General features: G+C 40.8%; 1 long non-coding RNA gene across 1 annotated transcript in view; it reads left to right on the forward strand.

The window, feature by feature from the left end:
- The window catches only part of LOC132346607 (uncharacterized), a 37,605-nt gene that overhangs the window by 5,601 nt on the left and 16,515 nt on the right, over nt 1–15,489 (forward strand). The window contains exon 2 of the long non-coding RNA XR_009496498.1: nt 9,734–9,783. This is a non-coding gene — a long non-coding RNA (uncharacterized lncRNA). The remainder of the gene's footprint in view (nt 1–9,733; nt 9,784–15,489) is intronic.

Genomic DNA, 15,489 nt, shown 5'->3' on the forward strand with positions numbered 1-15,489 from the left:
CATGGAACAACAGACTGGTTCCAAATAGGAAAAGGAGTACATCAAGGCTGTATATTGTCACCCTGCTTATTTAACTTATATGCAGAATACATCATGAGGAACTCTGGACTGGAAGAAACACAAGCTGGAATCAAGATTGCTGGGAGAAATATCAGTAACCTCAGATATGCAGATGACACCACCCTTATGGCAGAAAGTGAAGAGGAACTAAAAAGCCTCTTGATGAAAGTGAAAAAGGAGAGTGAAAAAGTTGGCTTAAAGCTCAACATTCACAAAACTAAGATGATGGCATCCGGTCCCATCACTTCATGGGAAATAGATGGGGAAACAGTGGAAACAGTGTTAGACTTTACTTTTTTGGGGCTTCAAAATCCCTGCAGATGGTGATTGCAGCCATGAAATTAAAAGACACTTACTCCTTGGAAGGAAAGTTATGACCAACCTAGATAGCATATTGAAAAGCAGAGACACTACTTTGCCAACAAAGGTCCATCTAGTCAAGGCTATGGTTTTTCCAGTGGTCATGTATGGATGTGAGAGTTGGACTGTGAAGAAAGCTGAGCGCCAAAGAACTGATGCTTTTGAATTGTGGTGTTGGAGAAGATTCTTCAGAGTCCCTTGGACTGCAAGGAGATCCAACCAGTCCATTCTGAAGGAGATCAGTCCTGGGATTTCTTTGGAAGGAATGATACTAAAGCTGAAACTCCAGTACTTTGGCCACCTCATGCGAAGAGTTGACTCATTGGAAAAGACCCTGATGCAGGGAGGGATTGGGGGCAGGAGGAGAAGGGGACGACAGAGGATGAAATGGCTGGATGGCATCACTGACTCGATGGACGTGAGTCTCAGTGAACTCCAGGAGTTGGTGATGGACAGGGAGGCCTGGCGTGCTGTGATTCATGGGGTCACAAAGAGTCAGACACGACTGAGCGACTGAACTGAACTGAACTGAAAGATAGGAACTTTTTTCATAAAATTTAACTGTAACTAATAAACTAACAGTTTACTAATAAACTAACAAAATTTAACTGCAACTAGTAAACTAACAATATTTTCCTAGTATCATAAAATATTTAGTTGGTGTTCATATTTTCCCAGCTGTCTAGTTGGAGAATTTATTTACAATTTATTTAAATCAAGTTCCCAATAAGCTCTATGCATATTTTTCTTGCTATTTATTTATGGGAGAAACAAGATTATTTGTCCTGTGGTTTTCTTATAGTCTAGATTTTGTTGATTCAGTCCCATAGGATAGTTTTATATGTTGCTTTATCTTCTAATTTTCTCTAAATTGGTAGTAGATTGTTGGTAGTAAATCAAATACAGATTATTTGAGTTTTGCTTTTTTGGCATAACTATAAGAGAGTGGTCCTTCCATCAGGAAACACACAATGTCACGTTGTCTATATTTCATGTCAGCAGTCATTGCTGATCCTTGCTTAAGTGTTACCTTCCCTTTAAAACACCTAATTTCCCAAGATAGAACTGACTCATTTTTTCTCAGTGTGCACACCACACCACTGCCATAGAATGTATTATGTTGTATTATTAAACACACCGCCCCCATTTAATCTATTGCTATGTGATTCTCCACATGGACTAATCATTATGTGACTTACAACGGGCATCAACAGATAAGGCAAAATGGTCCTTGAACTGAGAGGATGACATTTGAAGTCTAGTGGCTGTGCAAGTGACTTAATCTCATTCCAGTGGTGAGAGCCAATTGTCAAAATTACAGAAATTTGACAAGTGGGTTATTAAACACAGCTATTATCAAAATTTAAATTATAAAAAGTTACAAATAACTTACATTAGACAACCATAGTAAAAAGTTAAAGTGTTAGTCGAGTCTGACTCGTTGCAACCACATGAACTGTAGCCCACCAGGCTCCTCTGTCCATTGACTTCTCTAGGCAAGAATACAAGAGTGGGTAGCCATTCAATTCTCCAGGGGATATTCCTAACCCAGAGATAGAACCTTGTCTCCTGCATTGCAGGCAGATTGCTTTACCATCGGAGCCACCAGGGAAGCCCTGCTGCTGCTGCTAAGTAACTTCAGTCATGTCCGACTTTGTGCGACCCCATAGATGGCAGCCCACCAGGCTCCCCTGTCCCTGGGATTCTCCAGACAAGAACACTGGAGTGGGTTGCCATTTCCTTCTCCAATGCATGAAAGTGAAAAGTGAAAGTGAAGTCGCTCAGTCATGTCTGACTCTTCGCGACCCCATGGACTGCAGCCTACCAGGCTCCTCCATCCATGGGATTTTCCAGGCAAGAGTGCTGGGTTGGGGTGCCATTGCCTTCTCCGGGGGAAGCTCTAGACAACCATAATAAATACTTAAACTCATGACTTCATTATTTTATTACATTTTACTATTTTCTATTCTATTACAGTTATTTTTGTCTATTGTTTCTGTACAGTGGAAAAACTATATAATGGTGTGCCACTATTCATCTCTTCCCAACTCTGTGCTCAGTGATACCTTGCTGATAGCTTGAAACTGGCCATAGTGGGAATATTTATACCACGGAAGTTGGAAAATGCCATGAATCAGGACCTTTTTCTTAGAGAGTGGTTATAAAACATTTACCAGTACACCGTTGACTCTCATTGTTAAATGGGGATAAAAATAGTACCACTTCATGTAGGATGTACATAAAGCACTTGGCATGGTTTCAGATACACATTTTAATAAGTGGTAGTCATAAATTTTCTTACTTGTATCTCATCTCTGAACTGTGGCTGAGGGCAGCTGTGCTTTCATTAGGCATTTCTAAGGCAAATGTACCATGGAGAACTACACATCCATTAGAAATCATGCTGTGAAAGTTAATAAACAGAACCCTCATTTAAAATGGAGTTGGGAGGCCAGAGGGGTAAACTCTCACGTCCTACCATTCCACTGTCAACTGCAGACCCAACAGAAAGGCACTGTACCTTTGCATCTCCAATACAGGAAGAAGGTTACTACCTCACTACCTGGCAAAAGGAAGGCAGAATTTCTCCCTGCTAGGCAATGGCCTACTCAATCAGAGATTGTCACAACTCAGCCAATGAAAAGTCATTATATCTTGAATTCCCAGTTTCCTCCAATGGATTCTGTTTAAAATAGCTCCTCCCAACTCCCCCTTCTCCTCTGTAGAAGAGTTTTCTCTCCTTTTTCCTCCAGACTTGCCTGTGGTTCTACAGACTGCCTAGCCCAAATTGTTAATTCTTCTTTTTTAAAAATTAACCAATCTATTTATTGTTTTGGCCGCACTGGGTCTTCATTGCTGCACGTGGGCTTTCTCTGGTTGCGGAGCGTGGGCTTCTCGTTGCAGTGGCTTCGCTTGTTGTAGAGCATGGGCTCCAGGGCACAGGCTCAGTAGTTGTGGTGTATGGGCTTAGTTGCCCTGTGGCATGTGGAATCTTTGCAGACCAGGGATCAAACCCATGTCCCCTGCACTGGCAAGCAGATTCTTAACCACTGGACCACCAGGGAAGTCCCTCAAATTGTAATTCTTGCCAATTCCTGAATAAACCCATCTTGAAATGAAATAGATGAATTTAAGAAGGTTGAAGGTCAATATATAAGAATCAACTGCATACTCTATTCTGTTTTTAAATTCATCTGTTAGCAGGCTATATAGACCAAAGAACAGACTGGAAATCTTCCTACTGATATTGGGAACATCATATGGATATTGTCATCATGTGTTCTTATAAAGGGCTGGGACATTCCTAAGGCCATTTTTTTAATGAGCTCAATTTGTTGACTTTCAGCACTCAGTCAAGGTGTAACATTGTGTTTATTTCCTTTTCTTAAGTTCTCTATAATTAAGAAGAATTCATTGAAGATTTTCTTTTTTATTTCTGTGATATAAATTATAAAATGTCTTAGAAACCTGTGAAGTAGGAAAGAACCACAATTTGGTTGGCTTTTGTAATTTACCTACTGTAGTTCATTAGGCAAGGAAACCAAGAAAGGAGCTTATTCAAGGGGATTTTCATTGCATATTTATATTTTATCATAAAAGAAGAGAACATTATAGGGATAAAGAGAAATTGAAACCCAATCCTTATCTATAGGTTGTTCCTGAAGTGCTCCTTCCTAAGAATAAATAACTCATGAAATATTTATTTCAGGAAGCTAGAATTTTAAATTTTGGTCAATAGTAAACACAGTAAATCAAGCTACACCTCTTATAATTTGGACTTTTAATTTTTTTAGTGGATACACTTAGTTTTCAAGTGAATAATGATGCATGTTTATCCAAAACAAAACATTTTGACTGCAAATAGTATTTTTTTCATAATTTTATTTATTTAATTTTTGGCTGTGCTGGGTCTTCGTTGCTGTGCAGGCTTTCTCTAGTTGCAGTGGGCAGGAGATGCTCTTCGTTGCAATGTTCGGGCTTCTCATTGCAGTGGCTTCTCTTGTTCCTGTGTATGGGCTCTAGAGTGCACGGGCTTAGTTGCTCACTCTACTGTGGAGAGTACTGAGTGAATAGTTGAACACTTACTGCTTCAGTGGTTGCAGCACTCACGCTCAGTAGCTGTGGTACACAGGCTTAACTGCTCCGCCGCGCATGTGCCATCTTCCCAGATCAGGGATCGAACTGGTGTCTCCTGCATTGGCAGACAGATTCTTTACCACTGAGTCACCAAGAAAGCCCTATAAATGGTATTTTAAATAGTATTTTAAGCTTAAGAAAAAAGTAACAAATAACATGTTTCGTTATTTTCAATATTCCATATTTTTAAAAGATTTTTTAAATGTGGACCATTTTTAAAGTCTTTATTGAATTTTCTACAACATTGCTTCTGTTTTTTGATTTCTTGGCTGAGAGGCTTGTGAGATAGTCGTGTCTTGAACAGGGATCGAACCCACACCCCCTGTATTGGAAGCTCAAATCTTAACTACTGGACCTCCAGAGAAGTCCCATCATTCCATATTTTAAATTTTGTTAATTTCTTCTAATTAAGCTTCACAGTCACAAAGATGTTTTTAAACTGAAGTTTCATTAGCCTTTTCATTTCTTGCTTTTAAATGGTGATGTTTATGTTCACAACATGAAAAGCTTCAGAATCCTTTAAAAATTACTTTATTCAATAGAGAGATTTTGTATTACTTGTCTTTCATACCATTCAGAACCACACTAGCCTGAATAAACATTTCAGATGGGCTTGGTATCATCTGGGCCCAAGCAACAGCAAATAATGAAGCAAAACTGTAGAAACTGTCCAACCTCTTTTGTGTGAATCAAGTCAACGAATTAGCTGAGGCTCCGACAGCTTTGCCTTTGTCTGCTGAGACGGATTGTCCAATAACTCCACTGAAATTGCAGTCCCAGCAATAAGACACATAGATCAGTGAAAGAGAATAGAAAGCCCAGAAACAGACATAGGCAAATATGGTCAGCTGATATTTGACAAATGAGCAAAGGCAATTACATGGCAAAAGAAAGAACAGTCTTTTCAACAAAGAACAACAGGACATCCACATGCAAGAGGAGAGAACCTAGACTCAGACCTCACACCCTTCACAAAAACTAACTCAAAATAGCCTCATAGACCTGAATGTAAAACACACAACTATAGAACTCGTAGAAGACGAGAGCCAGTAGAGCTCGGCAGAGCAGGAGAGCCTAGACAATATTTATGGTTCTGAAAGACCTGAGTTTCCTTCTCCAGACTTAAGATCTGACATTTTGAAGAAGGCAGCACAACATGGTTGATATTGTATAGTCAGGCAAGTTATCCTATCATGAACTATAGATTTACCCTTACCACCTGCTTTGCTGGCATTTTCATCAGTCTTCTCACCACCAACTGGGCAGCAGGGATGGAAGACAGCAACTGGGCTTATGGTCAAGCCAAGAAGTTTCCAGAACTTGTGGGAAAGCTCCCACCCAGTTACTCACATTGTGAATGAACAGCTGGTAGCAATGCCTTCTCAGTAAGTTGAACTCTTGATCACGTATGTGAGAGTTTATTTCTGGGCTCTCTGTTCCATTAGTCTATACATCTATCTTTATGCTAAGACCATATTGTTTTATGTTTTTTTTTTTTTTTTAATTTTCTGTTGAGGTATAATTGGCACATAAGGCTTCACTGGTAGCTCAGTTGGTAAAGAATCCGCCTGCAATGCGGGAGACCTGGATTTGATACCTGGCTGGGAAGATCCCCTGGAGGAGCACATGGCAACCCACTCCAGTATCCTTGCCTGGAGAATCCCCATGGACAGAGGAGCCTTGGGGGCTACAGTCCATGGGTCACAAAGAGTACAGTCCATGAGGTCAGAAAGTTGAATTCTTGGTCACATATGTGAGAGTTTATTTCTGGACTTTCTACTCTGTTCCATTAGTCTATACATCTATCTTTATGCTAAGACCATATTGTTTTATGGTTTTGTTTTTGTTTTTTATTGAGGTATAATTGACACATGACACTATTAGTTTCAGGTATATAACATGATGATTCAATATTTGTATACATTATGTGATCACCACAATAAATCTAGTTAACATCCATCACCATACATAGTTATGGATATTTTTTTCGTGTGATGAAGACTTTAAAGGTCTAGTCTCTTAGCAACTTTCAAATATATAATACAGTGTTATTAACTATAGTCACTATGCTGTACATCAACAAAAATGAAGATTCAACCTACCAAATGGGAAAAACATTGGCAAATCACACATCTGATAAAGGGTTACCATCCAAAGTATACAAAGAATTCATGTACTCAATAGCAAAAAACCCCAAATAACCCAATTTAAAAATTGGCAGAGGATCTCAAAATACATTTTTCTAAAGAACAAATATTCAACATCACTAATTAGAGAAATACAAATAAAAATCACAGTGAGATATCACCTCACACTTATTAGAATTACTGTTATCAAAAAGAAAAAATAACAAATGTTAGCAGGGTATGGAGAAAAGAGAAGCCCCAAGCAGTGTTGGTGCAAATATGAATTGGTGTAGCCACTGTGGAAAACAGTATGAAGTTTCCTCAAAATATTTTAAATAGAACTATCAAATGATCTGGCAATTCCATCATGAGTATTTATCTGAAAGAACAACACTAACTGGAAAGGGTATCTACACCCCCGTGTTCCTTACAATATTATTTACAATAGCCAAGACGTGGAAATAACCCCAATGTCTGTCAATGGACAAAGAGAATGATAGACATATACACACATGCAATACAATGGAATATTCAGTTCAGTCGCTCAGTCGTGTCCGACTCTTTGAGACCCCATGAATCACAGCACGCCAGGCCTCCCTGTCCATCACCAACTCCTGGAGTTCACTCAAACTCACATCCATTGAGTCGGTGATGCCATCCAGCCATTTCATCCTCTGTTGTCCCCTTCTCCTCCTGCCCCCAATCCCTCCCAGCATTAGGGTCTTTTCCAATGAGTCAACTCTTCACATGAGGTGGCCAAAGTATTGGAGTTTCAGCTTCAGCATCAGTCCTTCCAATGCACACCCAGGACTGATCTCCTTTAGGATGGACTGGTTGGATCTCCTTGCAGTCCAAGGGACTCTGAAGAGTCTTCTGCAACACCACAGTTCAAAAGCATCAATTCTTTGGCACTCAGCTTTCTTCACAGTCTGACTCTCACATCCATACATGACCACAGGAAAAACCATAGCCTTGACTAGATGGACCTTTGTTGGCAAAGTAATGTCTCTGCTTTTCAATATGCTATCTAGGTTGGTCATAACTTTCCTTCCAAAGAGTAAGCGTCTTTTAATTTCATGGCTGCAATCAACATCTGCAGGGATTTTGGAGCCCAGAAAAAGTCTGACAGTGTTTCCACCTTTTCCCCATCTATTTCCCATGAAGTGATGGGACCAGATGCCATGATCTTAGTTTTCTGAATGTTGAGCTTTAAGCCAACTTTTTTACTCTCCTCTTTTCACTTTCATCAAGAGGCTTTTTAGTTCCTCTTCACTTTCTGCCATAAGGGTGGTGTCATCTGCATATCTGAGGTTACTGATATTTCTCCCGGAAATCTTGATTCCAGCTTGTGCTTCTTCCAGCACAACGTTTCTCATGATGTACTCTGCATAGAAGTTAAATAAACAGGGTGACAATATACAGCCTTGACGTCCTCCTTTTCCTATTTGGAATCAGTCTGTTGTTCCATGTCCAGTTCTAACTTGCTTCCTGACCTGCATATAGGTTTCTCAAGAGGCAGGTCAGGTGGTCTGGTATTACCATCTCTTTCAGAATTTTCCACAGTTTATTGTGATCCACACAGTCAAAGACTTTGGCATAGTCAATAAAGCAGAAATAGATGTTTTTCTGGAACTCTCTTGCTTTTCCGATGATCAAGCGGATGTTGGCCATTTGATCTCTGGTTCCTCTGCCTTTTCTAAAACCAGCTTGAACATCTGGAAGTTCACGGTTCACGTACTGCTGAAGCCTGGCTTGGAGAATTGTTAGCATTACTTCACTAGCATGTGAGATGAGTGCAATTATGCAGTAGTTTGAGCATTCTTCGGCATTGTCTTTCTTTGGGATTGGAATGAAAACTGACATTTTCCGGTCCTGTGGCCACTGCTGAGTTTTCCAAATTTGCTGGCATATTGAATGTCAGGTCCATGAATCAAGGCAAATTGGAAGTGGTCAAACAGGAGATGGCAAGGGTGAACATCGACATTCTAGGAATCAGCAAACTAAAATGGACTGGAATGGGTGAATTTAACTCAGATGACCATTATATCTACTACTGTGGGCAGGAATCCCTTAGAAGAAATGGAGTAGCCATCATGGTCAACAAGAGAGTCCGAAATTCAGTACTTGGATGCAATCTCAAAAACGACAGAATGATCTCTGTTCGTTTCCAAGGCAATGGAATATTACTCAACCATAAAAAGAAGAAAATCCTGCAATTCTTGTCAACATGAAAGGCATTATGCTGAGTGACAAATACTGTACGATCTCACTTAATAGTGGAATCTAAGACAAATGAAAAAGGAGCTCATAGATACAGAGAACAGATTGATGGTTACCAGAAACAGAGGGTTGAGAGGTAGAGTGGAATGAGTGAAGGTGGTCAGAAGGTGCAGACTTCTAGTTATAAAATAAGTCCAGGGATGTAATGTACATGATCATGACAGTGGTTAATAACACTGTATAGTATATTTAACAGTTGCTTAGAGAGTAGATCTTAAAAATTCTCATCACAAGGAAAAACAATCTTGCAGCTATGTCTGGTACAGGATGTTAACTAGATTTATTGTAGTAATAGTCTTGCAATGTATACATACATCAAATCATTATGTTGTGCACTTGAATATTATGTTATATATCAGTTATACCTTAATTTAAAAAACAGAATACATTGTTTAATTTTCATATATTTGTAAAATTTCCAGTTCCCCTTCTATTACTGATTTCTAGTTTCATTCCGTTGTGGTCAGAGAAGATGCTTTTAATATTTCAATCTTACTGAGACTTGTTTCATATAATGCTATTTCATAAATGACCAGAGTCTATTCTATTTGCTACTTATGTGAGCACTTTTCATTACAGTCATTACAATATTATGGGAATTCAAATTTTAATAAAGACATTTAATCAGTTTAAAAAAAGGAATTGTAAACTCTAATCAGTTGTATATAATATACCTCTATGAGGTACAAGATACCCATATTCAGTGGTAATATTATAGTATATACACATCTCGTATTATTTTCTAAAGTACTGCTCTATTTTTACAACAGATATCAAGGAGCAAAATTGCCCTCCATTAGGACATGGACTCCCAGGGAAGGTAAGCACCCAGACATGGGAATCAGACCCACCTGGGATAGGGCCTGAGTTTTTCTCTCTGCTAGCATGATTCTGACAAGTTGCATAATTTGCTGAGTTTGTATTGGGTTGGTCAAAAGTTTGTACTGAGTTAATCCCTAGGTTGGGAAGATCCCCTAGAGAAGGAAGTGGCAACCCACTCCAGTATTCTTCCCTGGAGAATTCCATGGACAGAGGAGCCTGGTGGGCTACAGTCCATGGGATCACAAAGAGCTGGACTCAACTGAGTGACTAACACTTTCACTGGGTCTTCCCTGTTGGCTCAGTCGGTAAAGAGTCTGCCTGCAATGTAGGAGACCCCAGTTCAATCCCTGGGTTGGGAAGATCCCCTGGAGAAGGAAATAGCAATTCACTCCAGTATTCTTGCCTGGAGAATTCCATGGACAGAGGAGCATGGTGGGCTACAGTCCATGGGGTCACAAAGAGCCAGGCACACCTGAGTGACTAGCACTTTCACTTAGGCATAAGACGTGATGCGATGGAAAACCCTGAATGAACTTTTTGGCCAGCTCGATATTCATTCACTTGCCAAATGGGGACAATAACACCTACCTCATGGAGGCTGTATCTAAAGTCAGAATTAACTGAAATCAGATTATAAAAAGTGGATGGCATAGCAGGGAATTACGGTGCACTGTGTCCAGCCCTTTCCCTTTGAGGGCTGAAACTAGCATCTTTGAGGACCCTAGGAATCCCTCCATGATCCTAAGGAAATACCACAAGAATGTCTGCTTTGCAGTCCCCTTTTCTCACTGAGAACTTCCCAGCAGAAAATAGGGGCACGAGAGATCAGGTTCATTCATTCAGCAAATACTTACTGAGTGTCTTCCACGTGCCAAGTCCACAAGGTACAGTACGTTCCCTACATATGAACCTTCAAGTTGCGAACTTTCAAAGATGTGGACACGCATTCGCATGTCCAGTATTGTAAGTTCACATTTCTGGCATACATTGTCACATGTGTGCGTCCTCTACAAGTGGTTGAGCTTCTGTATACCGTACAGTACCGGATAGAACACAGTAGTGCAGTATCTTTATTTCAAACCCAGGATGTCCAGAAGCAAGCATAAAGGCAGCGGTGCGGTAGCTGGAACTATTGTACTTTTCAAGGCACTGTACTGTAAGATTAAAAATACTTTCTTCATTTCTTGTCTTTGTTTTTTACATATCATTTGTGTGAAAACCTGTAACAGTATTATAAACCTATAACAGTACAGTACAATATAACTGATTGTACTAGCTGGGTACCCTTATTAATCTTGTTGGACTTACGAACAAATTGGACTTACAAACACGCACTTGGAATGGAACTCATTCGTGTGGGGGGGACTTACTGTACTGCAGACACAGCAGGGAGTAAGAGGAGTCCCTGCCTATACGGAGCTTCTAGCCCAGTGGGGAGACAGGCTATAAACTACTGAACAAGTAAATTCTAACATGTCAGGTGCTGGGAAGAACTATGGAAGAAAACAGAAAGCAAGGAGAAAAGGGTAGGGAATCCAGGGCTGGGGTGGTTGTTGCTGTTCTGTGCAGAGTGGCCAGGGAAGGCATGAGTGATAAGGGGACATTCAGGCAGGGACCAGAAAGAAATGATGGTGTGAGCTGTTTTGACTTATGGAAGATGAGTTTCTCAAACAGAAGAAACAGCAAATGCAAAGGTCCTGAGGCAGAGCATGGTCAGAATGGGAGGAGGGGCGATGGGGGAGATTTTAAGGATTTGCGTTTTTATTTTGGTGAGATACGAAGCCTTTGAAGTATTTTGCAACGAAGCATGATGTAATCTAAATGTCTTCAGAGGTCACCATCCACAGCATTGAGAAGAGCCCATGGGCAGGCGAGAAGCAGACCCAGCAGGGCTCTTTCTGCTGGAGCTGATGGATGCTGGCCTCGGTAGAACTGTGGTGATGGGGGAGGCAGGGGGGTTCTAGGTGTATTTTGAAGGTTCAACCAGTGGGATTTGATGGATTGGGTTTGAGGTGTGAGAGAAGGAGAATTCGAGGATGGTTGGAGCAACTGGAGGTTATGACTTGGTTGTTTTCTGAAATGGGGAAGGCCATGGAAGAGTTGGGCAGGGAAATCCAGAGATTCCTTTAGGACAGTTACAGCAGCGCGTGTTTGAACAGGCAGTGGATGAGTTTGGAGTTGTGGAGCTACTGGAGTCATCAAGACATCAGGGTGTCTAAAGCCATGAACTTGGATGAAGTTCATTGGGGCATCAGTGTAGGTAAAGGGGAAAGAAGTGGTCTGAGAACTGAGTTCTGAGACACTTCAAGACTTAGAGGTCAAGACGATGAAGAGGACACAGCAAGTCTGAGGAGGACAAGGGAGGGAGGGAGAAAGTGGTGTCCTGGGAGCCAAGTGAAGATGTTTCAGGAAGGAGTGAGACAGGAATGAATCAACATCTCAGGTTCGGCACTGCTGTGACCCCAGCAAGAACTATCCTGACAGGGGATGGGGATGCAGCGTTGACTTAATATATTCAAGGAGAAGCAGCAGAGACGAGTAGACAGCCCTTCAGGGAGTTTTGCTATGAAAGGGAATAGAGAAATGGATGGGAGCTGGAGAGGGATGTGGAGACTGGAATCAAGGGAGGGTGCTTTACTTTTGGGTAACTATTAGAGACCTTCCAGCATGTTTCAAGCTGTTGTTTGCCCTACTCTGGTGTGAAACATGAAAAGAGATTTCCCCTCTTCTAGTTTTCCACTTCTCTAGAAAGCATTTTCTTTCAGACTTCTCCAGTCAGTGTTATTCTCTTTAATTACTGTCACTGGTTTAAAAGGGGAAACTCAAGGGACTGTTTGAGCCCTGCCTTGTGCATCTCACTGGATTTATCACAGCCTAGCAGTGGAGGTTTTAACACCGTCACAGCCCTGTACTTGGTTCTTCTAGTCCTCAAGGAAGTGGAGAGGCACCAGGATAGAGTGGACACACCCTGGATTGGGAGGAGGGCTACCCAGGCTCCCTGCAACCCCACTCAGTTATTATCAGCTGTGTGATCATGAGCTGTCATGTTGCCTCTTTTGTATGTGTAAACTAAAGCCCTGCAATATGATTTCTAAGTGACCTATTTGTCCCTTAGTTGCCCTTGCTTTTTTGAGAATTTGACTGTGCATTTATTTATTTTTAATATTGATTTGGCTGCACCAGGTCTTAGTTGAGACACTTGAACTCCCAATTGCAGCGTGTGGGACCTAATTCCCTGACCAGCGATCGAACCTGGGCCTCCTGCATTGGGTGCTTGGAATCTTAGCCACTGGATCACCAGGGAAGTCCCAGGCTATGCATTTAATATTATCCTGCATTTCTAGGTGTCTGCTGTGTTGCCTGGCTCAAAGCACATATGTGAAGCTTGATCAATTCTCATTTATGTGTTCATTCATTCAGCCCTTTAGCATGATTGACTGGGCAGCTACTATGGTCCAGGAAGAGTCAGGCACTGGAGATCCAGTGGTAAACCAGGCAGATTTTATCCCTGCTCTCAGAGCCTGCTCCCTAACTAGAAGGGCTCTCCTTAGTCTTCACATGGACCATCAGCTCTGTAGTGTCCATCACCTGTCAATGTTATTTCTCCCATTGTGTTTCTGGAAACCACATCCTTGGGGTCCACTCGAGATCCGTTGTTTCCTAGGCCAGTGGCACAGCCCCACAGGATCTCCCTCTTTCCCGGTACACTTGTTCCTTTGGCTAGAGTATGTCCTCCAATAGATTCCTGAGAAGTCAAACAAGGGAAGGAAACATTTAGCTGTTTGCCTATTTGGGTACATCACTTTACATTTGACAGGTAATTAGAATGAGTGTAGAATTCTACATAGAATATCCTTTCACTCAGAGTTGTTTTCTAGGTCTCCATATTACTTGAGGAACATTTATATACATTCAGGTTCTTGATTCTTTTATATGTGACCTATTTTTCTCCTCTGGATTTAAAAAAAATTTTTCTTTTATCCTTGGAGTTTCAAAATGTCATGATCAGTGCAGATAATTTCTTGTTTTTTGTGCTAGGCCAATCTGGAGACTAAAATCCCTCAATTCTGGGAAGTTCTCTTATATCTTTTCTCTGATAATCACTTTCCTTCTGTTTTCCTATTTTCTTTTTCTAGAGTTCCAGCTAATCAGATTTTGGCCTTTAAATTGGTCCTCTAAATTTCTTATCATTTCCTCCTGTGTTCCATTTCTCATTCTTTTGTGTGTGTGTTTTTTAATTTGGGGAGATTTCCTTGACTTACCTAATTCTTCTCCTGAATCTTTTATTTCAGTTGACAGTTTTTATTTTAGAGAATCCTATCTCATTTCCTTTTTAGTGAACCCTCATCTTGTGGTTTTTGGATTCAATGTCATCTCCTATCCAAGAATATTAATTAAAGTGAGTTTAGCTTTTTCTTTGATATTCTGCTTTGCTTTCCCTTTATTTCCTTTTTTGGTTTTGTTGTTGTTGTTTTATTCTCTCATTTATGTTAACATGAAGAACTGAATATTCTGATTGAATGCAAATATCTGTTAGGTCTGAGTGTCAGGCATGCGGATTTTTATTGATTTGTCTATATATTTCTGTTTGAATGATCTTATATATACTAGGTAGACGAGAAACTTTACCTATGTCCATCTATCTTGATGACTGGAGACCTTCAACATAGAATATCTGCAATGAGCCTACCTTTTAGTTGGCAAACCTCCACGGACAGCATTTGTGAGTCTTTTCTCTTGGGCCAGGTTTCCAGAGAGGACATTCCTAATTTTCGGCCTGGCTGCCAAAGTTCTGGGAGAGGGAAGGGATAAGGAAGGAAAGAATCTGAGAGGAGCTCATTGTTCAAGATGCAGATGTTCACGAAAGTCCTGGTATTTGACCCTATGACTCATCCCCACTTTTCCCCCGTACCGGGTCTGGAGGCTCTGTCACTGCATTTCTGCCCATGTGAAGCCCCTAGGAAGGGTGGTAGCAACTCCTGGCTGTGAAGGGTGAGCATGGACACCTCAGGATCCCATTACTTCATATACAGACTTTCTACTCATCCCCATTTTTAACCCATTGCCACGTTTATCTTCTCTGCAGTCCCCAGTACCTCTAAATTCTGCAACTTGTGGGATTCAGAAAAAATCTGCTCACTTTTTATTGACATTCAACACTTAAGATTGTCATTTCTTCCCTAGTTAGCTGTTTTCTATCTCCCACCTAAAACACAGGTCAATTTTTGCATAAATAAAATTTTAAATTCTTACAGATCTCTTGCCTTTTTTCCCCCCGGTCTTTGTAGAATTATACTTTGTAAACTCCTTTACTCCCATCGTTTTGGGGGTTGAGAGAGGGAATTTAATTTTGTGTGGCTGCGTTTCCCATAAATTCTTGAAAATGGATCTCCGACCGATGGGCTTGGGGGAAGTTTCTGGTGTCACAATGAAGAAATGCAGTTCCCAGGAAGGGTCGCAAGGTGGCTCCAGCAACTCTGCATTTAATTTACAGTTTCTTCATAGCCATAATTAGGCAGAAGGGAACCACAGAATCAGGACATTTAAACTGGACTGCATCTCTGAGGGCTTCCTAGCTCATTTCCTTTTACAGACAACAGAGATCCATGGGAGTCAACCAGCTTATCCTGTATCTGGAGGTAGTTGCAGGAATAGATTGGGCTTGAATTTTAAAGTTCTTTTAAAGTTATATTTGAAGTTGCCT

This window comes from Bos taurus, chromosome 11 (genome assembly GCF_002263795.3).
Source record: "Bos taurus isolate L1 Dominette 01449 registration number 42190680 breed Hereford chromosome 11, ARS-UCD2.0, whole genome shotgun sequence".
In the NCBI taxonomy this organism is placed as follows: Eukaryota; Metazoa; Chordata; class Mammalia; order Artiodactyla; family Bovidae; genus Bos; species Bos taurus.